We start from the raw sequence: 27,450 nt of genomic DNA, 5'->3' as shown, positions 1-27,450 counted from the left end.
ATACAGACAGGTGTCTGTTCTTTCCGATAAGCTGAGACGGTCGCTCTGGCTGCCGCCGTGTGCATGAATCATTTTTACTATTGTACTTATGTGTTCAAATTACACAAATACACATTATCTCTGAAATATTATTTGGCCTACATACATTTTTATTTGATAAAATTGTTAAATTGTTTATTTGTTAAATTTTTGTCTGATGAAAATCGGTCCGGGTTAGCCGGACTTCCGGGTTATCGGGGGCCGACTTATCGGGGTTCCACTGTATTATGTTCATATGAAAAAAGAAGAAGATGTATAATGGAAAAATGTGGTGAGCAACTTGGACAGTCCATAGCGGCCAGCTGCGGCTTTTGAACTGAGTAGAGAGCTGTGGAAGAGTTTGCTATGGAACTCTAAGGACCTCATTGCCTTCTTTATGTATGAATAGAAAACAAAAAGTTGTGACTGGCTAATTGACACCCAAGTCTATGCCATAAAAGAAAAAAAAACATTGAACTGCGACAATTGGATATTATGACTTGGTCACTTTTCTATGTTTTAGTTTTATCTATACGTTGTATGTTTATTTGTTGAACGATCACGTGTTGGAAAAATAAATAATAAGTTTATCTTTCATTTTATCCTATAAAACAGCAATTTAAATATTGTGCAGCATAATTTTTAGAATCTGGGCATTCTTACATGGAAGTAGATTACATGCACAGTGCCATAGAAAATGCTAAAAATAATGTTCCAGTATAACTATGCATGATTAGTTACACATTTTTAGACTGGCCGAAACAAAAAAAGTGATGCATATAACGTACAGGAATTAAGGTATACTGCTTTTCTTACGTAGGTACTCTTAAAAATAGAACCATTGACGAAAACTGAAATCGTGTTAATTGGCTAAAAATTATATGTATGTGATATGAAGAAGACAAACCGCAATATATTTTTTAAGTACAACTATAGTGATCCAGAGTTATAAATCTTATAAAAGAAATTCAACTACTATTTTACTCCAAAGAAATTCCTATTTCTAAACTCAAAATGCAGGATCTTCTAAAATTGTGTAGACAGAAACAACTCCCTCTGAATTCCATGCTTGGGTATCAGTCCATACCATCAGAGTGGAAAGATGTTGCTCCAGAGCCATCAGTATTGTCCTATTCGGATTCAGGTTAGCTCTACTTCTCCTATTTGGATTCAGATTAATTCTAGTAGAGAAACGTTTACATTTTTGTTATCATTTTCCAATTTAAAAAGTAAAGTAAATGTTTTTATTTGAAACTTCAGCCTTACACTGTAAATAAACAAAATTAGAAGTATTTTCTTTGTGATTTATTATTGATAAATAATCATCTTTTTGTGACCATGATTTAAATTTGAGCAAATTTCTACATCAAAAAGTGACCAAGTCAATTTTTTTTTCGAAAAACAAAAAGGTTAATGCGATTTTTAGAGCTACTTAGAATCACTAACTTCAACCATTTAATACCTGGAAAGAAAAAATACATATCCTTTTAAAATGATTTAAAAAAAAATTCAAATAAAATTACAGAATATTCAACATCAATTATCTCGAAAGCACAATATTTGACTTGGTCAGTTTTTGCAGTATGCCCACGATATGTTTATTTTTGTTTCTCTTGCAAGTTCTCTTTTTCCCAGTATTGGGGCTAAGGCATAGTATAACTTGTTTGTTGTTTGATGTCTTTGTTATTTCTATTTATATATATATATATATATATATATATATATATATATATATATATATATATATATATATATATCAAACAAATGAAATAGAGAATGTGGAAAAATCCCCTTACGAACAATTCACACATCCACCATTTCAGGTTGGGAAAAATTTCTTGAATAGAATCAAAGATCCAAACACCTGTTCTTCGAAATGTGTTTCGCCCTCTTCAATTTTTCCACATTCTCTATTTCATTTGTTTGATTTAGTTACGTTTGGTCGGTAAACCAATAACTTAGATCTTTTGATCACTGAGTGTGTTTCAAAGATTTACATCTTTTGTTTTTTTGTTTTTCATATATATATATATATATATATATATATATATATATATATATATATATATATATATATATTCTATTTGTTATTTCCCAGTCTATTTTTCCGTCGTTAGTAATGATACTTCCTAGGTATTCGTAAGTTGTAACTATTTCCAGTTCTGAGTTTTTGCATTTTATTTTTATTTCATTATCTTCTTTGCCGTTGATTATCATTATTTTACTTTTTTCCTCGTTTATTTCCATTTTTAGCTCTTCTATTTCCTCTACCCATATATCCATTAGTTTCTGCATTTTGTTCTCGGAATCTGCTATTAGTACTATGTCGTCCGCATACATTAAGGACTCTATTATCGGTTGTAATCTATGGTATCCTATTATTGTCTGTAGTTGGTTGGTTCTTGCTCTAGTTTTTCTTATTAATTCGTTCATTACGATTATGAATCAAAAATGAAAATAACCTGGTTCGGGATTTGCCTTCAAAGTCGCCTATTCTCGAAAGATTAATTTGTTCCATAATGTTGCCCCTCACTGTATAAATTTTGAGTTTCCACATCCACTTCATTGTTTCCACATTTTTTTGTATGGTCTATCAAACCAAGCGATACAATTACACTCGGGTTATTACTTTTTATTACATACTGTACACTAGAAATCATCTATAAAACTAAACCCACTACCAAAATATAAGCGATAAACAGTAAACAACACTCCTTCCTATAGTTTCAAAACAGTGTTTATTACCTCCTACGTTTAGATTTAATTCACTTTCTCTTGATAACGGAAATCTATTATTACTATCAATAATAATTATTATTATATTCAAGGTAAAATGTTTCTCTTCTAATATTTTCACATTAACTTACGACTTAACTTAAATTACGACACCAATCAAAATTTACTACTTCTGTTGGGAATTATACACTACTCCAAAAAATTAACGCACCACCTTAAAAATCGGTCATTTTTGATGTCTCGAATTTCCTAAACCTATTGTCCGATTTAAGTGATTTGTTCAACATGTTGTAGCCTTATTCTTTAACCATATCGCTGTAATAACCTGTCGCTAGACAGGTAAATTGTCATTGTATACCATTGGTGTACCATCAAACTTGGTTTTTTTTTCTCAAAGTTCACCACTTCCTGTGGAATATTCTAGCATTTATAAAATATTGAAATTAAAATCCAACTATACCCTCAGGTTTTCTTAACAATCTGTTTTTTGAGTCATTCATTAACAACTAGCCATGTTCTTCATCAATACAGGGTATCTCTAAATAAGTGTGACAAACTTTAAGGGGTAATTCTGCATGAAAAAATAATGACAGCTTGCTTTATAAACATATGTCCGCAAATGCTTCGTTTCCGAAATACCTGATGTTGAATTTTTTCTTACAAACTGATGATTTATTTATTGGTCTAAAACCGGTTGAGATATGCAAATGGAATTTGGTAGGTTGTAAGAGGTAGTTATTGCGCATTGTTTGACATATAATTAAAAAAAAATTATTCTCCAATGGAGCGCATACGGGGCATTACCCGTATGTACGCCAATGGTGAATATAAAATTCATAATACACATAGTACGAACAAAATCGTTCATTTTCTACCGTTAGGTGTCATAAGAGGTGGGTCTAGCTTTTGATAATTCTCTCCATTTGTTCTCAAATCGATTTATTGCTATACATAATAGGATTACGTCTTTATAGTTCTGACAGCCTATATGCCATCTGACAGCCATACTATATTTAGGATGCATAAAAATCTTTTCTTTGTCTTTTCTCCTATATATGTATAGTTCAACATTTCTGGAAAAACTTCAAATGAACATAAATTTTTTTACATATTAATATCTAACTCTTAGAGAGTACAAAAAATATATCTTTTTTCATTTATACACGTACATTAATATTGTAGAGGGCGCCAAAGTCGAGGCCTCGAAAAAAAGTAGTTCCGATGTCGGACAGTTAATCTCAGGATTAGGATCTCTGAAACAAAAAAATCATATGGCATTTGAAAAGGGAAAGTTTTTTACGTGACAATTTACCATCGTTAGTGAAAAATTCCGCAAAAAAGATTTTACGGAAATTTGAAAAAATTTTGTAAAAAAATCGCCCGTTTTTCGTCAGTTTTTCATGGTTAAATTTTTATTTTTTGGTCAAATTGTGGTAAATTGTCACGTAAGAAACCTTCCTTTTTCAAATGCAGTACGATTTTTTATTTCAGATATCCCAATCCTCAGATTAACTGTCCGCCATCATTTTTCGAGGTCTCTACTTTTACGCCCTCTACAATATTAGTGTAAGTGCATAAATAAAAAAAAGATATTGATGAACTAGCTGCTGGTATGAGCACATTGTGTAAATGTTAGGAAATAAGGAGTCTAATGCTCATAATCTTATGGAAGGTTTTATTTACTACAGTTTGTGGGCGACCGGTTTCTGCGTTTACAATTTGTACGACATCATCAGGTCCTTAGAAACTGGACAAAGCTAAAAAATAAATGAAGCTGTGTCAAAATACAGTTGCCCTAGGTTAAGTTTTAGGTGTTAGGTTTAACAATAGGTAATAAAACACAGAAGGTGTCACAATGGTGTTCAAATGGACCAGTACTAATCTGATGTTAACTGTTGTAGTCAGTATATGATATATAAAGTATTAATAAAACAATTATTGGTACTTACATATCAGTATAAGAAGTATACAGTATACAATCTGGTGTTAGAATAGTAACAATTTAGCCTCTGTGTCTTACTAGATTTCAAACTCATATGGTCTTCTAAATGTATTCCTTGGTTGCCTAGGTGTTCTAAATATGTATCTTAATTAATTGTAATGTATGTGTGTGAGATATTGCATACGTTAATTTTTGTGCAATGCCAGAAAAAAATTACAAAAAATATATGACAAAAGTACCAATAAGTACCAATTTTGGTTTTGTCATATACTGTTTGTAAGTTTTTTCTGGCATTGCACAAAAATTAACGTATTCAGTATCTCACACACATACACTACAATTAATTGAGATACATATTTAGAACACCTAGGCAACCAAGGAACACATTTAGAAGACCATATGAGTTTGAAATCTAGTAAGACATAGAGGCTAAATTGTTACTATTCTAACACCAGATTGTACACTGTATACTTTTTATACTGATATATAAGTACCAATAATTGTTTTATTAATACTTTACCTATATATCAAATACTGACTACAACAGTTAACATCAGATTAGTACTGGTCCATTCGAACACCATTGTGACACCTTCTGTGTTTTATTACCTATTGTTAAACCTAACACCTAAAACTTAACCTAGGGCAACTGTATTTTGACACAGCTTCATTTATTTTTTAGCTTTGTTCAGTTTCTAAGGGCCTGATTATGGCGTACAAATTGAAAATACAGAAACCGGTCGCCCACAAACTGTAGTAAATAAAACCTTCAATAAGATTATGAGCATTAGACTCTTTATTTCTTAACATCTTTTTTTTTTGAAAAAAGATATTGGATAAGAGTTAGATATTAATATGTAAAAAGTTTTATGTTCATTTTTAATAAAGGTTCTGAAAAAAAAAATTTGAAAAAAAAAAGATTATTTTTGGTCTTCTAAATTCTAAAGTGTATTAGTACCTTAATGGTGTAATGGTTAAATAACTTGCGAGAATGTTATGGTATTAGCAGTGAATAAAATTAAGATAGTTATTTGATGGTGATGGTAACCAACGTTTTGAAAGGATCTCGTAAATGGAAATGAAGAAAATTGAAACTATCAACAAAATTAAGCTTGTTGTTATGAGTTATGATTTTTAGAAGTTCAGTTGCTTTTTTGTGTCTGATGACTGGACTATTAGTAAAAATTAATTTTCTGAATACATCATGAACAATCTAAAAATTAAAAATCTTAAAAATTTACACGCCGAACAACCTATAAGTATACCGGAATTATAGTCATGTTCTGTTTATTTTTAACTTCACCTTTATGCATCCGCAGCATAATACGAAAATTCATTAGAAATCCACTCCGAACAATCACATTAAAGGGCACACCAGTATGACCTTATAAGCCGATGAAAATGAATGTCTATAAATAAAAGCAATTTCAATACAGATATCTGCATTGCATTTTCACTTAACTAAATTAATTTTCCGTTATTAGGTCTAGAAATATCGATTATATTTGTGTTATTTTCCTTTACTTAAAAACGTTTGATTAAAGTTGGAGAGCTTTTGGATAAATAAAACTCTGATTTTGCCAGAAAACTATCAATCACAATAAGACAGCCCTAATGCTTTAGCATGGCCGTAAACTAAGTCTTTTAGCTTGAGCTGGTTTTTAAATACAGTTAAATGAACCAAGAAAGATTGATGATCAAGAACCGCATAGAAATAAAACTACCAAGAAAATTTCACCAAAAATTTTTCTGTGCCTTATGAGTCATGTAGTAAAAGTCCTATATGGGTGTATTACCTAATCTATCAAAAGTGAGAAACAAGAAAGATATTGTTAAAGAATAGGGCTATAACGTATTTATTAAAAAAAAAGAATGTGTGTGTACTTTGTACGCACGTAAGAAGATATACTTCTATTATATGATTTCAACGAAATAAATATAAAAATACTAGATTTGTTGTAAATTTGTTGAAATAAATATACTTTCGAAAATTTTATTTATATTTTATTTAAAGATTAAACTAATTTTTACTTAGTACTTTCCAAAATTTTTTATTAAAACAATACCAAAAATTAAAAAAAAAATAGAAAACACCCGGATTCGAACCGGGGACCTCTTGATCTCCAGTCGAACGCTCTACCACTGAGCTATACTCCTTTTGTTTGTGCGGGTGCGGACTACAAGATTTCTCAGACATTTCTCAGTGTCAAATAGACCAAGTGAAGTAGAAAAATACTTTAAATATTACTTATTATCTTATTTCCGAGGTAGACAAATCCAAAGATACAAAAATTATAATAAATATATTTACTAAAAACACTAATATATTCTTTCCACAACTTTTTTGGACTAATACATAATTACATGACTTAAAACAATTAGGAACGGACTCCATACTGTCTGTGTGCGCATGCGCGCAGAATAATAAAAATTCACTCCCAATCGGGCCTAAAGAAGTATAACTTCAAAAATCACTTAAATCGGACAACAGGTTTAGTAAATTTGAGACATCAAAAGTGACCCATTTTTAAGATGGTGCGTTAATTTCTTTGAGAAGTGTATTTTCGGGGTATATCATTCTACATCAATAGGGCTTTTCATCGATTGTCATTTGTTTCGAGCCGCTGTCATATGTTGTATAATCTGTGTATACACGGATTATACGAGATATGACAGAAGCTCGAAACAAATGACTGTGAATGAAAAGCCCTATTTTTAGTGTTACTTATGTAGACGGTTTGCCCTTTCTCTCTCGCTTCTTTCGGGTATTGTTATAGATATCTTCTTTGATCTAATATGTCTTTTGAGAAGTCTTCATTTATAAATATGTTCGTGCTCTTTAACTTTTTTGTTTGTTTTATAATTTGTCTTTGCATTGCTACGTTTTTGAGCTAACCTTACATGTCTGAGTTTTGTTGTTTTTCAATTCTGTAGGTAGGTATGCTTCTTTTCATGAGCATTTTTCAGTGCGTCACAAATGATAGAAAAAAAGGTAAGTCCGCGATAATATACATTTTAGTGACATGACATTTTAGTTAAATCTGACAGTTGTCACATTTTATTTGCAATTTGGCATAAAATCAAATCAATTGTGTTTATTGCATTTATAAAATGGTATTTTCTTTGATTTGTATAGTCTTATAAATTGTACAGATTATACTCGTAGATATATTTATTATATAATTCGTAAATAATTTTTTTTTCGATTATAGCGCCATCTATTGACAACTTATACAATCTACCTATGTAATTCTGTAATTATATTTTCACATCTATTTATTTGCAGATTTATTCTACAGTGATGAGCGCGCTAATAACCGGCAAAATAACGCAAAAGATGAAAAACATAACACGTTGTGAAATAAAAAGAGATGAAACTTGTAGAGGTGTAAAGGTATCTATAGAAACCTATAAAATTTACATTACATTACATTCCCAACATTAGACGTCCGTGAGTGACAGTTGTCATTTTCCTCCGATACATCTAAAGGTGGGAAAGTATGTAATGTAATGTAAATTTATAGTTTTAACTATTTATAATGGCAAATAAGCCACAATATTATTAAAAAATTATTTTTATTAACGTTTCGACGCCCAAATCGGGTGCCGTTGTCAAAATACAAAATACTACTAACATAAACAAAAATGTTGTTGCTTAGTAAAAAAAAATTCTTCTAATAATTTATTTAATTTGACTCATTTATATCGGCAATTCAGATACATAATATGATACATTTTAAAGTAGAAGACTTTAAAATGATATTGCCAATATTTTTATGAGTTGCGTTCCTGGGACGACTTTACTGAAAGATAGTTCATTCGATTACATGAAATCAACCCCAACTCAAGAATATCCGTCACAAAAAAATCATAGCATGTGATCTGTCTTTAAAAAGACAACCACATGCAACGGTGACATTAAAATTCTCGCGTTAGAGATCCCATAGTAAATAACGAGGGAAAACCAGGAAAAACCTCGTGATACTATCCTAAATTATATAAATTATATAAATTTATAGGTTCCTAACGAAAATTGTACACCTCTACTAGTTTCATCTCTTTTTATTTCACGTTTTATATTTTCCATCTTTTGCGTTATTTTGTCGGTTATTAGCGCGTTCACCACTGATTAGTTATTTTCGTTATTTTGTTTTGTAGAAGTTTGGTATTTTTGCCCTTGTTTTCTTCTATTCAAATTTGCAATGCTACATAATATTTATATTTTGAAAGTTCTCTTATAGTGAAATAATTGGCTGTCACACCAGCTGTTGCACATATTGAAATTATATATTGTTAGACGCTATTTATTTTGGTTAAGTGGACCATATGTCATTTTTAATAATACAACGATGGCTTGTTATATGAATTATTGCCATTAATTCAATTAATGGACTATTCCAATGCATGTGGAAAAATAGTTCAATAGATTATTGAGTCCAGATGAAAATACCACTGAAGCTCTAAAAATGATACGAATAAGCATTTTTATCCTTCATACACTTTTTTCGCGATCTTATTTTTTGTTTTTCTTATATTCCTCCCTGTTATTTACTGTTGTCTTCTCTGCTTTATCAATACAATAATTTCGTTGGTTATCCATCGTTGTTTTTTGTTTTTGATTCTTTTTAGTATGTCTTTCTATTACAGTGGAGTCTCTCTATAACGAACACGGATATTACGAGGTTTCGCTTATAACGAGGTACATTAGGTGTCCTACGAAATTCCTATTGAACTATAACCCTCTATAACGAGGCATATTTGGTTATAACGAGGAAAAATGAAATCGAAGAATTTGTTTCTTTACCTGTTTTTAGCACAGAAATAGCTATAAATAAATACCCCAACTTCCTGTATATAGAAATGCTTAACATATTTGTTATTATCGAGGCCAGTGCTGTAATAAACTCCGCCGCCTGTAATAAACTTCTTCCTGTTTATCCGCCGATATTGAAAATTGTAGGAAATTTACAATTTACGATGGCATTCATTGTTCAGATCGACCATCGACACCTAATAAACTACGTAAGAGGCATCAAAATATTTCAATATTATTGTTGTCTGATATAACGAGATCCGCTTATAACGAGGTAATTAGTCCGCCATTTCAGTTCTCGTTATATAGGTAGTCTACTGTAGTAATATAAGCAATATGGTTATTACATTCCTGGACTCTTATATACTTTAGGTCGTCCCATAGAAAATAATCTTGTAGTATACGCTCAACAGCGTGTATGCATTTCAGTTACTGTCTTTCAACTATTCTATGGATTCCCAGTTTCGTATGTTTCTAATCAGGAACGTAATTTTCTTTCCGATCCACTTATAACCTAAATGTTGACCGTAAGATAAGTTTTAAGAAAATAATCAAGCAGTGTTAAATCGGGAAATTGGCTAGCAATACAAAGCTTATCAATCTGCTAAGAGTCCTTTCATCCAAATAGACTTTCAAATAGGTACTTCTAAAGTTAAAAAAAAACTTGTAATTGAGCTACCACGAAATTTGTTAACTACCCTCAATATATTGCACCTTAGAAGAGTCATCGAAGAAGTATGGCCTCCTTTGGAAGGAGGATTGTCACCTTAAGAGTCATCGAAGAATTATGGTCTGATGATTTTATTTTCAATAATGCCATCACACACACTCACAACTAAATACATTCATCATCATCATCATCATTTGGCTCTACAACTCTATGTGAGTCTTGGCTGCGTTTACTATTTCCCTCCATTGTTGTCGGTCCTGAGCAGCTATTTCCCATTGCTGTACTCCCATTTTGCGTAGATCACTGGGCACTGCGTCCTTCCATCTTTTTCTTGAGCGACCAACTGACCTTTTTCCATCGGGCCTTTCCCAGAATGTGGCGTTCAGAAGTCTTTCGTCACTCGACCTTAGCACGCGACCCGCCCATCGTATTCGGTTTGCTTTAATGTAGCGTACTATGTTTTCATCTCCATAATATATTCTCTGGAGTTCATCATTGTGTCTTCTTCTGCATTCTCCTGTTGTCTCTTCTCTGCAAGGCTCATAGATAGTCCGCAGCATCTTTCTTTCAAGTACCAGTAATTTTGTCGTTTTCCGCTGGTTCAGAGTCCATGTTCGCTTCCATACGCTATTGTGGGACGAATTATTGCCTTATATACTCTTATTTTTGCTGGTCTTGAGAGTATTTTTGATTTAAGTAGGGTCATTAATGAGTAATATGCCCTGTTTCCTGCAGTGTTCCTGGCTGCCACGTCCTTTTCGTATTTATTTTCACATGTTATGATCGCTCCCAGGTACTTAAATTCTTTGACGACTTCAAAGTTGTATTCATTAATTGTTACGTTTTGTCTAACCCTTGGTCTTAGGTTCTTCGTAACCACCATGTACTTGGTCTTGTCCTCGTTGGCCTTAAGACCAACTTCCTTGGCTCCGTTCTCGAATAGGGTGAAAACTTCCTTTGCATCTCTGGTGGATTGTGCAATTATGTCCACGTCATCCGCAAAGACCAATAGTATCTTTGATCCTTGGCGGCAAATCCGTTTGTTAGTTGTGGCTGAGCTTTCCTTACTGCATGTTCCAGTGCGAAGTTAAACAGCAGGGGGGTGAGAGGATCTCCTTGTCTACGCCTAGTGTCAATGAGGAATTCCTCCGACGTGGTGCTGCCAATTCTGATTCGTGCAGAAGCGTTCTACGTGCTTACCTGTGCTAATCGTACCAGCTTTCCAGGTACTCCCATTTCTACCATAGTCTCCACAATGCTTCTCTGAATAGAATCTTAAGCTTGTTTAAAGTCCACGAAGATTTGGTGTCGCGGTTGAATTCCCAGTTTTTTTCCCAGAACTAAATACATTGTATTAAAATAAATAAATGAGCAATAAAAAATCACTAAATATGCACATTATTGACAACATTACTGATAGGATTTAAAATATGGTAAAAAGCACGCAATTACCTCATTATTTATATACATAGTTGTGTTACATATTTTCGAGGTTGCATTGACCGGAAGTTCAGATACAAACATACCATTCTAGCTAGTGGCTAGTGATAGTGATACAGTTCTTTTGTCGCAGTGCAAAGATCCCACACCTATAATGAAACTGCGGAATAATAATTATTGTTTCACCATAATCAAGTGAGATTTACATAGAAGTTGTACAGATAAATACGATTCTAGAAAATTCTATCGTACTAAGTACATCAATAGAAAAACATGTTAAAAATCAAAGAAATTTTTATTATTAATGCTTACGAATTTGAAAATAATTGTAATCAATATATTCAACAAAAACGGTCAGCGTAGCTTCAACAACTGTCAAAGAAGATTAGACGCATTCACTCTATGAAAATAACTTAAGAAAACATACTGATAATATGACCCTTATGTGCGCCAATGGTGAACATAAATTTCTTAATTGTACCTATATCAAAAATGCAGAATAACTACCTCTTAAAACCCACCAAATTTCATTTGCATATCTCAACCGGTTTTAGAGCAATAAATAAATCGTCAGTTTCTAAGAAAATTTTCAACGCCCCCTATCTCGGAAACGAAGCATTTGCGGACATACATTTCTCAGGCACACTGTCATTATTTTTTCATGCAGAATTAGGTACCTCTTAAAGTTTGCATACTTATTTAAAAACGCTCTGTATTGACAAAAAATAAGGCTAGTTGTTAAAGTACCTATACCCAAGTCGGGTTTTAATTTCAGTATTTTATAAATACTAGAATATTCCACAGGGTGACGCGAACTTTGAGAAAAAGTCACAGTTTGATTGGAACACCCTGTATACAAGGACAATTTACCTGTCTAGCAACAATATTATTACATACAGCGATATTGTTAAAGAATAAGGCTATAACATGTTAAAAAAATCACTTAAATCGGACAACATTAGGAAATTCTAGATATTAAAAATGACTACTTTTTAAGGTGGTGTGTTAATTTCTTGGAGAAGTGTATAAACACAATAAAGTTCAATAAACATAAAAATCAGTAACAAGAAAAAGAAAAACACTTTTTAAATAAAGTAAAAAGTTTCTTTAAATTGAAAAATTTGCCTATATTCTTTTTCTCATGATCATCTTTCAGTGCGTCACAGTTTTTCGATTTCTTTCTAACGCATTAAATTGTATGTGACAGAAAAAAAGACACGTCCGTGATTACAGACATTTACAACATTTATTCTAGTTTAGTTATTATAGTTGTCGATAGATGGCGCCATAATAATTTTTTTTTAATTAGATAATAATATTACAAATATAATCTGTATAATTTATAAGACTATACAAATCAAAGAAAATACCATTTTATAAATAATGCAAGAAACACATTTGATTTGTTTTTATTCCAAATTGAAAATAAAATGTGACAATTGTCAGATTTAACTAAAATGTCATGTTAGAATAAATGTCATAAATGTGTATTATCACGGACTTACCCTTTTTCCTATCATTTATTACGCACTGAAAAATGCTCATGAAAAGGACAATACCATTTTGTAATTACCTACTGGATTGTTATTGTTAAAATAAAAAAAAATATAAAAAAATTAGTTATTGTTATTGTACTCATTTGCCCTCATTTGCGGCAGTAAAGTAACACTTTATTGTGCTGAAAGAAGAATTTTACTTTACCTGCCGCGATTAATCGAGATTGAATGTAAGTGGTCGATGGCAGTAATCGAAGGGCGAGAATTTGAGTGAACTTAAAATTTATTTACTTTAATTATTAAAAATATTGTACACAATTTGCGTTATTAACAATTAAATTTATGTCAAAAAGTGAAATTCTGTAGTATTTTGTAAATATATTCATATAAAATAAATTAAAACTTTACCGATTTAGTAATTATCAATATTGATAACTATCGATTAAAAATCGAAAGCGGCCATATTGCAAAAGTTAAAAACTAAATTTTAAAAGTGTTAACCAATGAATATCAAATTATAGGGCTTTTCATCGATTGTCATTTGTTTCGAGCTTCTGTCATATGTTACATGTTGTATAATCTGTGTATAATATTAATATACACGGATTATACAACATGTGAATGACTGTGAATGAAAAGCCCTATTGTAGAAAGTGAAATTGTAGATAAAATATATTTTGGCATTATCCAAGCTGTCAAGCTTTCAGTACTTAATTTTCCAGTTGTTCATTCAGCGATTATTAAAATTAAAGATGATTAATTTTATGAAATAATGAAGATAATCAAATTTAAAAAATTTGTAGTGTTATAATGAGATTTTAAAGAAGTTAAATTACCGACACGTTTTTATTCAATTTATTTTATAAATTTTATATTATTTTTAAAGTATTACAGAGCCCAAATTCTTACGTAGTCAACTTTAAGGTGCGAATTCAAATTCCAAGTTGATTTCCAATCAAATTATGTTGGCGATATGATATAATTTTGTATGCACCACGTCAGTAAAGGCTCTTTATCGAACTTGTCTGTTACTCGCCTCGCCCGCTCTTCTCGTAATATCAAGACGCGTTCGATAAAGAGTCATTTTACTGACTTGGTACATAAATAACTATTATTGAACGGATTTGCCGAAAATCGCCTATTTTTTTGACTAACCTGAAAACCCGAGAAAAGTTAAAGTAGGTGTGAAAAAAAAACAAAAAAATTAAAAGTCCAATAAAAAGTGTGGATTATTAAAACTTGACAATTATTAACAATAAAAACAACTATGATAATACAATATTAAATTATAATAATACCACATGTATAACATTTTTATGCTATTTAAAAATTAAATACATATAGTAGTTAACTTTAATGTAACTTATGAATTAAAACCAACAAATAAATTTATGCTTGATTAAACGCATTGTTGCACTTTTCAATGAACTAAAACTGCAACAAATGCATTCAACACATTCAAACAAAAAAGAAATAAAATAAACCTCTGTGTGCGCGGTGATTCACTTCTCGTTTATAGCAACAATATTGATCTCCCATTTTCAGGATGCAAGATCTTTCACTTTCACTATTATAATAAAAACAATGAATAAAAACACTTACCTTTTCCTCTTCTTTGAATGATTCCAGTTAAGCACCTGAGACTTTTTGCAGCCGAAATGCCAAATCGAGATTTTTATCAATGCCGGGATTTATTTTTAGTAAAAATGACAATAGCCGAGCAAACGCTCAAACGTTGTTGCCGTCTGCCGCGATTATATTCTCACTCTTCCCTGGTTCGCAAACAACTGAGAGCGCATCGTCGTATGGACGTCATTCGCGTCATCGCATGACCGCTAAATAGTCCAGTCATCAGATATCTAAAAGTCATACGAACAAACTGAATTTTTCGGAGAATGTCAGTTTTGGTACGTCAAAAAAGATGCAAAAAGGTTTGCCACTCGTACGCCAATTGCCAATTAAATTTTTGGAAATAGTGCGCGCCGCACCGGCAAAAAAATCGGAGGACACGCATAATTAACAATTAAAAATCGGTGGTCTAAATCAAGGTTAGACCCGATAACTCTTCATAATCTTGAAAATGAATATTTAAGCTACAATTTAAGTTCTGGGCAACCTCAAAAATAGTAATTTAAATATGAGTTTTTAAGCCTTGAAAATGCGTATTTTCACATTTTTCAGATTTTAAATCGCCTATAACTCGAAAATTATCAATTTTTGAGAAAAATCACAAGATATCTTTCGTGTTTAGAATGACCCAGAAAATCTAAAAAAAATATTTTTCGGGCCAAAAAGGTGATTTTTTGTATTTGTTTAAATAAATTGTTTAAACAATTTCTGCCCAAAAATTCCGCTAGGCCTAGGCACCCTTCAGATAATTTGTTTAAAGTGGACATTTTTGAATGGGAATTCACAAAGAAACCGAATCATAAGTTTTTTTCAGACGGGAGCGGTCTCACCTCATGGACTATAGCAATTTTACATTTTACCGGAAATAAAGTCAAGTTTAGAAATTTAAAATGTTTTTTCATTTTTATTTAGTATCTGTTTAAATATTTTGTTTTATATTCTTACTATTTAACATAGCTATACCCTATTCCACGAACATACAACTGTTGTGGCATTATTGTGGCTATTATCTCGACAACGAATATTTTACTGTGCAAATTATGAAGAACGAAAGTAAATTGCAAAGACATTGTTGTTTATTGGAACAATTATTAGAGCCATTTACGTTCGCACTTCTTATGTTGCACACTAAAATATTCGTTGTCGCGATAATCCAACACAGTCGTATATTCGTGGAATAGCCCATATGACCTTACTTTAATTTACACTACACCAAGAAATTAACGCACCACCTTAAAAATTGGCCTTTTTTGATGCCTCGTATTTCCTAAACCTGTTGTCCGAATAAGTGATTTTTTAATATGGTACAGCCTTATTCTTTAACAATATCGCTGTAATAATATTGTTGCTAGACACGTAAATTGTCATTGTATACCGGGTGTACCAATCAAACTGTGATATTTTTCTCAAAGTTCGCGTTACCCTGTGGAATAGAATTTATAAAATACTGAAATTAAACCCAACTATAGCCTCATGTTTTCTTAACATTCTGTTTTTTGATTCATTCGATTATGTTGGATAATAAAAAAGTTAGGTACTTTAACAACTAGCCTTGTTTTTCGTCAATACAGGGTATTTTCTGGCAATCTTTAAGGGGTAATTCTGCATGAAAAACTAATGACAGTTTGCTTTATAAACGTATGTCCGCAAATGCTTCATTTCCGAGATAGGGGTGTTGAAATTTTTCTTACAATCTGACCATTTTAATTATTGCTCTAAAATCGGTTGAGATAAGGAAATGAAATTTGGTGGGTTTTAAGAGGTAGTTATTGTGCATTTTTTGACATACAATTAAGAATGTTATGTTCACCATTGACGCACATAACAGTGATATTACCCGTATGATCGCCAATGGTAAATTTAAAATTTATAAAAAAAGGCGCAATAACTACCTTTTAAAACCCACCAAATTTCATTTGCATATCTTAACCGGTTTTAGAGCAGAGCAATAAATAAATCGTCAGTTTGCAAGAACAATTTCAACACCCCCTATGTCGGAAACGAAGTATTTGCGGACATATGTTTATCAAGCAAACTGTCATTATTTTTTCATTTAGAATTACCCCTTAAAGTTTGGCATACTTATTTAAAAACGCCCTGTATTGACGAAAGACAAAGGCTAGTTGTTAAAGTACCTAATTTTTTATTATCCAACATAACCGAATGAATAAAAAAACACAATGTTAAGAAAACATGAGGCTATAGTTGGGTTTTAATTTCAGTAGGTATTTTATAAATGCTAGAATATTCCACAGGGTGGCGCGAACTTTGAGAAAAAATCACAATTTGATTGGTACACCTGGTATACAATGACAATTTACCTCTCTAGCGACAATATTATTACAGCGATATTGTTAAAGCATAAGACTATAACATTAAAAAAATAACTTAAATCGGGCAACAGGTTTAAAAAATTCAAGACATCAAAAATAACCCATTTTTAAGGTGGTGCGTTAATTTCTTGGAGAAGTGTATAAACGTGCAAATCCACAATGAGAATACAGGGTGTCCAGAAACTCACTTGACAAACGAAAACCGGAAATTCCTCAAATTATGAGATTCTGACCAATAGAAAGCTACAAGAATAAAAATTACAGCGGGATTTTTTTTCGATAATTTGCCATCGTCAAGTATTACGTCAGCATTCAATGACATTAATAACAATTAGTGTTTTACAACTTGTCAAAGAGAACACCATGAACATGTTTAACAAATATTCAGGCGAAGATATCAATAAAATATTAGTTAAAATGATTTAAAAAACTGTTTTTTATTCGTCAAATAATCTTACCGAATTACTCTCGAGCTCCTAAAAATTACCGATTTGTTTTGACCTCGTGACACTTTAACATAATTTCACTCCCCTTTGGGTCGTGAAATTAAAACTGTCAAAGAGTCAAACTGTAAAATTACTACTGATAATTTTAAACAATTTAACCCAATTCGCCTAGTCCGAAAATACTTCCTAATAGTCCAGTAAATGAACGGGAAATTCGGCGATACCGTGTAATTTTCAGGGGCAACTCCGAATTGCATGAAAATTTGAATTTAGGTTCTACTTACCCTTCACTTCAAAGTTGAAATTGTGCCGTTGGTTGCTTTTACTTGGGGGGTGACAGTCACCCCTTCTCGGGGGTGAAAAAACATACGTTGAAGATAAGACCGGAAATGGATAAATTGACTGATTTTAAGCAACTTTTGTTCTATAGAGTTTTTTACCTAAGTCAATACTTTTCGAGTTATTTGCCATTGAAAATATTGATTTTTCGACAAAAAAACAACGTTTTCAGACGGTTTTTCGCAAATAACTCAAAAAGTAAATATTTTATCGAAAAAAATATCCTTAGCAAAAGTGTAGCGTATAAAAAACCCAAAAAATGGTGTATCAGTAAAGTCTATCAATTAAATAAAAACAAAGCTGTAGCTCATGAAAAATACGTTCTTATTCGTCTAATTCCAAATCGAATATTTCAAGGTGAAATCACCGAAAAATTAAGCATTTTTCGGGAAAAACCCACTTAAACTTTTTTAAAGTGTTTATAAAAAGCTTTGTTTTAATTGTTAACAAAAGTTTTAGCATTAAAAATAAGCGAGTTACACTCAAAATAAAGTTGGCACTCTTTTTACACTCTTTTTTACAGAGAGTTTACACTCTTTTTTTTGTAAAAAATCAGGAAAATCTCGCCGTGTTTAGCTCCCCAAATGAAATTAATCGCTACCGCTTTACAAACAATTTACTTACCTACTTACCTCTATTTTTTATATGATCTGTCAGTCTCACGGGTTAAAAGTGTTTATTTTTGAAAGGGTTATAATTGAGAAAGCTTGGATGGGTCACTAATCACGAGTGTATGCAAATTTTGAAAAGCCATATCTTAACCAATTTTTGTCTTACGGAGAAACAAAATGAAACTAGCATATTTATAATAGCAAAACCTACATTTTTTTACTCCTTAAGATTTTTCTTATCACCAATACTTTTTAAGTTAGTTTGAAAAAATGGATTTTTTCAAAAATTTTTAGAAAATTTTTTTTTACTATAAAACCAAATGTTTTCAAAAATAAGCACTTCAAACCAATCAAACTTACAGATCATATAAACAATACACATACAGTTAAAATAGATGGTAAATCCAAACGATTAATTTCATTTAGGGTGCTAAATAGAGGGAGGTTTTCACGATTTTTTTTACCAAAAAGAGGGGCCAACATTTTTTTCAGTGTAGCTCGTTTATTTTTGATGCTGTAAACTTTTGTAAAAAAAAATAATAAGCTTTTTTCGATACTTTAAAAATGTTAATAAGGTTTTCCCGAAAAACGCTTCTTTCTTCGGTGATTCCGCGTTGAATTTGTCTATTTCGAATTAGACGAATAAAAACGTATTTTTCATGAGCTACAACTTTGCTTCTACTCAATTTGTAGACTTTAATTGTACACCATTTTTTTCGTTTTTTTTATAGGCTACACTTTTGCTAAAAATATTTTTTTCGATAAAATATTTACTTTTTGAGTTATTTGGGAAAAACCGTCTGGAACGTAGTTTTTTTGTCGAAAAATCAACATTTTAAATCGCGAATAACTCGAAAAGTATTGACTTAGGTAAAAAATTTTATTGAAAAAAAAGGTGCTTAAAATAAGTCAATTTATCTATTTCCGGCCTTATTTTAAGCACGCCTTTTTCACCCCCCGAGAAGGGGTAAATGTCACCCCCCAAGTAAAAGCAACCAACGGCACAAATTCAACTTTGAAGTGGAGGGTAAGTAGAACCTAAATCCAAATTTTCATGCAATTCGGAGTTGCCCCTAGAAATTACACTCCAAAACGGTCATTTATTGGGCTATAAGGGAGCTAGAGCTATTTGAAGATGGCGTATTGTAATTAGTCCTTTTTAAATAACGCTATCTGATCCAAAATGGCCTAACCCACAACCCACAATTTTACCAAAATGCTTTTATTACATTAAAGTTATCCCTTAAGTATTTCCAGATACAGAGTGGCTCAAGCATTGGTTGTTTGAACCACTGAAACCACCAGAAACTGACTTCATTTGCAGCAAAATGCAAATATTCCAAACGAAACCTGCATTATTGTATTGACCTTTAAAACTCATTTTGATTTTTGTCGGTAGGACACTATGATCAAAAGATTTCGCATTTTTATCGTGGAGTTGATACAAATTTTATCTGACATCCAAAATGGCTGGTCGCTTTGGACATTGTTTCTGAGAGAACGGTTCATTCTAGGCAAACAGTGTTAAAAATTATTTTTGTTCAAAATTATCTCAGCTACATTTCTTGTTGAAATATTTTTGTCTATGGCGTACAGAAAATCATAACGAAAATCATTTTTGTTAAATCCATGTTTCCCGATAATTACCTTATAAGGTGCGGTTTTAGGGGAAAGCTCAGGGGGTAGGAGTATCAAACTCTTTTGCGTCTTTTTGGGGTCCTAAATTTGACATTTTCGGCAAAATTCAGCTTGTTCATATGATTTTTAACCCTGGAAGGACCAAGGAGTGTTAAAAAGTATCCACAACAGTGCATTACATCCGATTTTCTAAATACCTTTGTTCCTAAAAATCACAAATAATTAGTAGTTGTCGGCGTACTACTACTGCCCTATTAGATAGCATAATTAGCATTTTTATAATTTAATTCATTTCCTCATACTTTTATAAAAACTTGACGGTGCTCTATAAATAATCCCCTTGAATACCTTCCACACCATCCCAAAATGGAAAGGGACGATATCATTCATGTGTCAAATTAGCAAAATCTAAAAGAAAACGGCCAATAAGTGGGCAAAAACAACCGTAGTTTGTTCAAAATGCAAGTTAGTCCATGTGGTCAGACCGCTCCCGTCTGAAAAAATTTCTGATTCGGTTTCTTTGTGGATTCCTATTCAAAATGTCCCCTTTAACCAAATATGAAGGGTGCTGGGCGGAATTTTTGGGCAGAAATTGTTTAAACAATATTTTTAAACAAATACAAAAGATCACCTTTTTTGACCAGAAGAATATTTTTTTAGATTTTTTGGGTAATTCTGAACAATGAAGGTATCTTGTGATTTTTCTCAAAAATTGATAGTTTTCGAGTTATAGGCGATTTAAAATCTGAAAAATGCGAAAATACGCATTTTCAAGGCTTAAAAACTCATATTTAAATTAGTATTTTTGAGGTTGCCAAGTACATACTTGAATTGTAGTTTAAACATTCATTTTCAAGATTCTGCAAACTGATTGGGTCTATCTTCAATTTACACCGTTGTTATTTAATTGTTAACTATGCGTGTCCATCCAATTTTTTTGCCGGTGCGGCGCGGATTTTTTACAAAAATCTTCTATTTTTTTCCGAAAAATATATTTTTTAGATTTTTCGGGACATTATAAATAAAATAGGGTTCTTGTCATTTTTTTCAAAAGTTAATATGTAAATCGCTTGTAACTTTAAAACTATTAACTTTTGAGAAAATGACAAGACACCTATTTTATTTAGAATGTCTCGAAAAATCTAAAAAATATATTTTTCGGAGGAAAATAGAAAATTTTTGGAAATAGTGCGCTCTGCACCGGCAAAAAAAATCGAATGGTCACGCATAATTAACAATTAAAAAACAACGGTGTAAATTGAAGTTAGACCCGATCAGTCTGCAGAATCTTGAAAATGAATGTTTAAACTACAATTCAAGTACTTGGCAACCTCAAAAATACTAATTTAAATATGAGTTGCGCGTTTTCGCATTTTTCAATTTTAAATCGCCTATAACTCGAAAACTAGCAATTTTTGAGAAAAATCACACGATACCTTTCTTGTTTAGAATGACCCAAAAAATCTAAAAAAATATTCCTCGGATCAAAAAAGGTGATCTTTTGTATTTGTTTAAAAAAATTGTTTTAACAATTTCTGCCCAAAAACTCCGCCCGGCACCCTTCAGGTTTGTTTAAAGGAGATATTTTTGGAATAAGAATCCACAAAGAAACCGAATCAGAAATTTTTTCAGACGGGAGCGGTCTCACCACATATGGACTAAGTATGTATGCGGTAAGCACAGCAAGAAGTCAAAAATGTATCTATATCCTACGATGATGCCAATTCCACTGAAGCCGAAGGCTCCGGGTAAATTATAAATTCATATCTTTTAACTGTTGCATTAACGTCTAGGAATATCATAAAAGTGTTATTTATAAATTAGTTTAAATAAAGAAGCACGTTTTTGATTAATTTATGTGTGGACATTTATTGATCCTCCTTGGTCCTCGCTGTTTCTACTAAAAGGTTGGCCCTGCGAGGGTTAAAGATTCAGTGGAATTTAGTTCAGAGAAATAAGGAAAAATAATATCCTGTTGGTGACACAATACCCTCCAGGCCGAAACAAAATTTTTTTACTAGCATGGACATCTATAATAATAACCTATATGTTTCCTGCAGCCGATTTTGATGATATACATAGTTATAAACAAATGAAGATCAAACAAGAATGTGTGTGTACTTTGTACGCACGTAAGAAGTTATACTTCTATTATATGATTACAGTAGAGCGTCGATAATCCGAACTAATTGGTACAGGGGTAGTTCGGATTATCAAATTGTTCGGATTATCGAACATATGTTCAAAATACATACAAAGCTCATAAACATAGTACATATTATGTACATACGTTTTAGTTATAAGGAATAAAAGACCTCACCTGCATAATAAACAAATATATTGTATGTATTTCTGCATAAACAAAACAAAAATCCGCGGTCATATTTTGCCCATATTGTCATATTAAATCCAAAAATTCGGTCCGCGATCATATTTCTTAATTTTATAACTCTTTTTTGCATTCGGATTAGCGATCGTTCGGATTACCAGGGTTCGGATTATCGACGCTCTACTGTATATGATTATAAACAAAATTAATATACTTTTTATTTATATTTTATTTAAATATTAAACTAATTTATACTTACTACTTCTCAAACATTTTTATTAAAACAGTGCCAAAAATTAAAATAATAAAAGAATAAAACACACACAAACACATTAAAAATGCCACAAATGATTTCTGAACATTAATTGTCGAAAAATTTTTTAACTAAATACGTATTTTCTGAAAATAAAATTATATAATAAATATACTTACAATCATAAAATGTATAAAAAAAAATAAAAAAATAAAAGTTTCTATTGGGATTCGAACCAACTTACCACGCGGCTGGTATTTGCGTTGTATTGGGGTTCACTCGCATTAAAAGCTTCGCCACAGAGACAGTTTGTCATTATGTGCGAAGATCGACTAACTAAACGGATTAAACTTTTGACATTTTTAACTTATGTAAATCAAATTATTTTGATTTTGAATTGAAATGATTTAGAATTGAAAAAATACAACAAAACATAGAGTAAGAAAACAATATATTAGGTGAATATTGATAGAAATTTTGATGGTAATCAAATTATGTAAATAAAAGTATTACATACTACTTATGTATTTTGGTAGGTTCAAATAGGTAGGTATCGGAGCCCGTATAACGACTAATAAATTTCGCAATCACTTGCATCGTGCAAAGTGGCTATGTTCAAATGTCATAACAAAATTTGATCAACTATTTATAAAACACTTACCAGTGTAAGATTCTTTAGCTTTGAATAAGCGAGATCTGCGGCACTCATACTAGTCACAGTTTGATGGGCTTTCACATTGGCATGCAACAATCATCTCTTCTATGTAAATAAGTCCAAAAATATAATATGAAAACTATTTAAAAAGGCAGTATAACCATTAACTAACTTTTTGTTTGTTGTTTCTCTTCCTACAAATTTTAAAACGCAACAACCATACATTATAACCAAACCACAGTCCCACAGCTGTGCCACAGCTGCCATATTGGATAATTTTTGTCATGTCATTTGAACATCCAATCAGAACAAAGTTATAATGCGCATGCGTCCGGTCGCTAGGTTTTACCATATAAAAATTCACCGTCATTACGCCCGTAAAGAAGTATAACTTCAAAAACGGTAAATATTCGCTTTTTTCGTCTATTACCAAAAAGTTAAGCATTTTAAACAAATTTGAGAGTAAGAAACTCATAAATCGTATAAAAAACTTCAATATGGCGTTCGCTGAATATGTCTATCCTTATTGGTTGCTTAGAAAATTGCAAAATAAATCATAAATTTTGAGTTTTTATAAATATTCATACCTTGTCTAAAAATTAACTTAGAACGTTCTTGTTACACGGAATGCTGAGACTTCTGGTGCTTAAATCATATCCTAAATTTCATAACAATTGGTCAAATAGTTTTAAAGGTATTTAATTTGTTTATTCCAAATTAATTTTTTTTGCAACGCTATAAGTCAGAAAATGATGAAGTTACACTAATACTTTGGATAGTTTATGAAAAAACAAAATTTATACTATTAATTTAATTAAAAAAAAGAACAAAAAATAATTCTAAATACTGCAAAATTATTTTGCAAAAACATGTGAATTAAAAAAAGGGGGGGCTAACTTCGTCCCTAATTGTCCTAGGGCAATTGTTTTTCTTTCTAAATGTGTATAAAAATTCAGTCTTTCCAAATATGAAAAAATAATTTCTCTACGGGTAACGGTTAAAAAGTTATTCTAATTGTTTATAAACAGACAAATAATCTACGTGTTTTTGCAAAATAATTTTACACTGTTTAAAATTACTTTTTGTCATTTTTTTTAATTAAGTCAATAGTATAAATGTTCTTCTTCCATAAACTGTCAGAAGTCTACCTGTAACCTCATAATTTTCTGACTTGTAGTGTTGCAAAAAAAAATGAATTTGGGATAAACAAATCAAATATCTTTTAAACTATTTGACCAATTGCTTTGAAATTTAAAATATAATTTAAGCACCAAAACTCTCAGCAATTCGTGTAATAAGAAGGTTCTAAGTTAATTTTTACATAAGTTATGAATCTTTATAAAAACTCAAAATGTATGATTTGTTTTGCAATTTTCTAAGCAACCAATAAGGATAGACATATTCAGCGAACGCCAGATTGAAATTTTTTAGACGATTTATGAGTTTCTTACTCTCAAATTTGTTTAAAATGCTTAACTTTTTGGTTATAGACGAAAAAATCGAAAATGTACCGTTTTTTGATCTTCATTTGTTTATAACTATGTATATCATCAAAATCGGCTGCAGGAAACATAAAGGTTATTAATATAGATGTCCATGCTACTTAAAAATTTTGGTTTCGGCCTGGAGGGGGATGTGTCACGAGAAAAATCTTATTTCTCTGGACTAATTTTGTCTCTGTCGACTGGACTAAAATGGAATTTTCCATCAAAACTATAGCGCGGCGCGGCAATACATAGAACTTGCCGGACACGGACATACGAATACATGCACCTGTTCTTGTCCAATGTATCTACCTGAACACCTACACCTGGTTACTTATCTAGTGATATAAAAAAGGTAAATAACGGCAAAAACAAGCTTACCTATAATGTAATGTTGTAATAAGGTAATGTTGTTTACTGTTTTCCTGTATCTTTTTTTAACGTAATAAAGATATTAAAACTTATGGGAACAGATAAACAACTACTATTTTTTCGTAATAGAAAATAGAAGTCTACAACTTTAGCTGTTTTAAAATTAAAATTTATTTTGAATTCACAAAATTGTGTCTTTCAAATTATTTAATTCAAAAGGGGAGACAAATGGGACCAGGAGAATTGAATCGTTTATTTCAGAAAGGGGTCAAGTGACTAATTTTGACAAAATGAGTTTTTGGTGGAATTTTTTAATTTAAACGTAAATACAGCTTTTATTGCAGAAAAGAATCAATTGCTGCCATAGTGTGGCCTTGGCAGCGCAGAGAAATTAGCGTTTAGTGCAGAAAGGGGCCAAACAACGCATGACTCCTTGCTTAAAAATTGTGTAACCACCAACTTTATTTCAGAAAGGGGCCAAGTGCAAAAAACTATTTATTTTTTCTTAAACAAATTAACAAGATAAATTTTTGAAAAATACAATACTTTTTGACAAACACTACAGGTTATTAGTGGGAATTTTTATTTTATATAAATAAAATTTTTGTTGAATGTAAACACCAACTTTATTTCAGAAAGGGGCCAAGTGCAAAAAATTATTTATTTTTTTCTTAAACAAATTAACAAGATAAATTTTTGAAAAATACAATACTTTTTGACAAACACTACAGGTTATTAGTGAGAATTTTTATTTTATATAAATAAAATTTTTGTTGAATGTAAACACCAACTTTATTTCAGAAAGGGGCCAAGTGCAAAAAATTATTTATTTTTTTCTTAACAAATTAACAAGATAAATTTTTGAAAAATACAATACTTTTTGACAAACAATACAGGTTATTAGTGAGAATTTTTATTTTATATAAATAAAATTTTTGTTGAATGTAAACACGTTTTTTTTTGTTTTTCTCAAAAGCAGGTTTTTGTGACTTGACCCCTTTCTGAAATAAACGATTCAATTACAGATATATTAATTTATTAAACGTAACACTAAAATTAACAACCAAAGGGATAAAAAACAAATTGGATGAAATTATAACACTAACAGAAGAACAACAAGGTTTTAAATTTAGAAGATCATCATTAAAATTCAACATGTTAATTTCCCCAAAAAACAAAATGCATGGTTATAAAAGCAACTCTCATCATCATCATCTAGCCGTTATTGTCCACCGCTGAGCATAGGCTTCCTCTAAGTTTCTCCATGTCTCCCTGTCTTGAGGTACCATCATCCAGTTCCTGGCAGTTCTCGTTCCATCTCACTTCAGCGCGTGGTGGTCGACCTCTGCTTCGTCTGTCCGCCCGCGGTCGCCATTTCAATAATATTCTATACTAAATTTACATTCAAGATGCAGTAGAAATAAACAAAGCAAGACACGTTAAATTCTACTAGGAGCACTCCCGAATCATAATTTACAATGTATAAACTTTGGAAATCGTGATTTGGGATTTACAATGTATACAGGGTGTTTGGTAAAGAATGGGCCATAGCTTAACCTTAGATTCCTGAGGTTAAAATAGGTCGATTTATTTAAATCTGCTATGCGGAGGATGCAATACTAATCTCCCAAAGTGAAGATGATTTACAACGTATGCTGCACCAATTCAACATAATCGCCAGAAAATTTAACATGTTAATTTCCTCAAAAAAGACAAAATGCATGGTTATAACAGCAGATCCAATAAGATGTAAATTGGAGCTGGAAGGTCAGATAATAGCAAAAGTGATGGAGTTTAAATATCTAAGCATCACAATATTTACATAGCCACCGAAAGCACGAAACAGAAGTAGAAGATCAAGTGAATAGAGGAAACAAAGCTGCAGGTTGCCTGAATGAAATAATATGGTGAAATAAAAATATCGGGAAAGAAATTAAAGGCATCAAAACTATTTAATTACCACAAGAAAATAGCTTCAGAACAACATTAAAGGCAGAATTTACAAAACAATCATTACACCAATATTGACATACACGCAGTGCCGGTTTAACCTAACTTCGGGTCCTGGACACTAGATATTTAGGGGCCCCCTTCATTGCTATTCGTTGTCATTTTTTTTAACAAAAAAACACATGCTTTAACTATAAACTTTTATTGTAAAACCCATACATTTTTAAAACAAACGAGAAAAATAGCAAACGTAAAAAATATTCCAAAAAATACATTTAAAAATATAATAAAAACAG

The 27,450-nt window shown here is 31.4% G+C and overlaps 1 protein-coding gene and 1 non-coding gene across 3 annotated transcripts in view; both read right to left on the bottom strand.

Moving 5' to 3' along the window:
* LOC114332190 (monocarboxylate transporter 9) overlaps positions 1-14,912 on the bottom strand; it is an 81,216-nt gene extending 66,304 nt beyond the window's left edge. Inside the window, exon 1 of one of the 2 annotated variants that reach the window (XM_050657548.1) lies at positions 14,718-14,912. The gene's annotated coding sequence lies outside the window, so the exon portion shown is untranslated. The remainder of the gene's footprint in view (positions 1-14,717) is intronic. The other variant, XM_050657546.1, reaches the window with a different exon arrangement.
* Trnas-gga (transfer RNA serine (anticodon GGA)) lies at positions 6,782-6,853 on the bottom strand. The gene has a single exon. It is a non-coding gene; the product is annotated as a tRNA-Ser (tRNA).
* Positions 14,913-27,450: the final 12,538 nt, after the last annotated feature.

Source organism: Diabrotica virgifera, chromosome 8 (genome assembly GCF_917563875.1).
Source record: "Diabrotica virgifera virgifera chromosome 8, PGI_DIABVI_V3a".
In the NCBI taxonomy this organism is placed as follows: domain Eukaryota; kingdom Metazoa; phylum Arthropoda; class Insecta; order Coleoptera; family Chrysomelidae; genus Diabrotica; species Diabrotica virgifera.
Note: the sequence above shows the minus strand (reverse complement) of the source record. Positions and strands in the feature narration are given on the sequence as shown.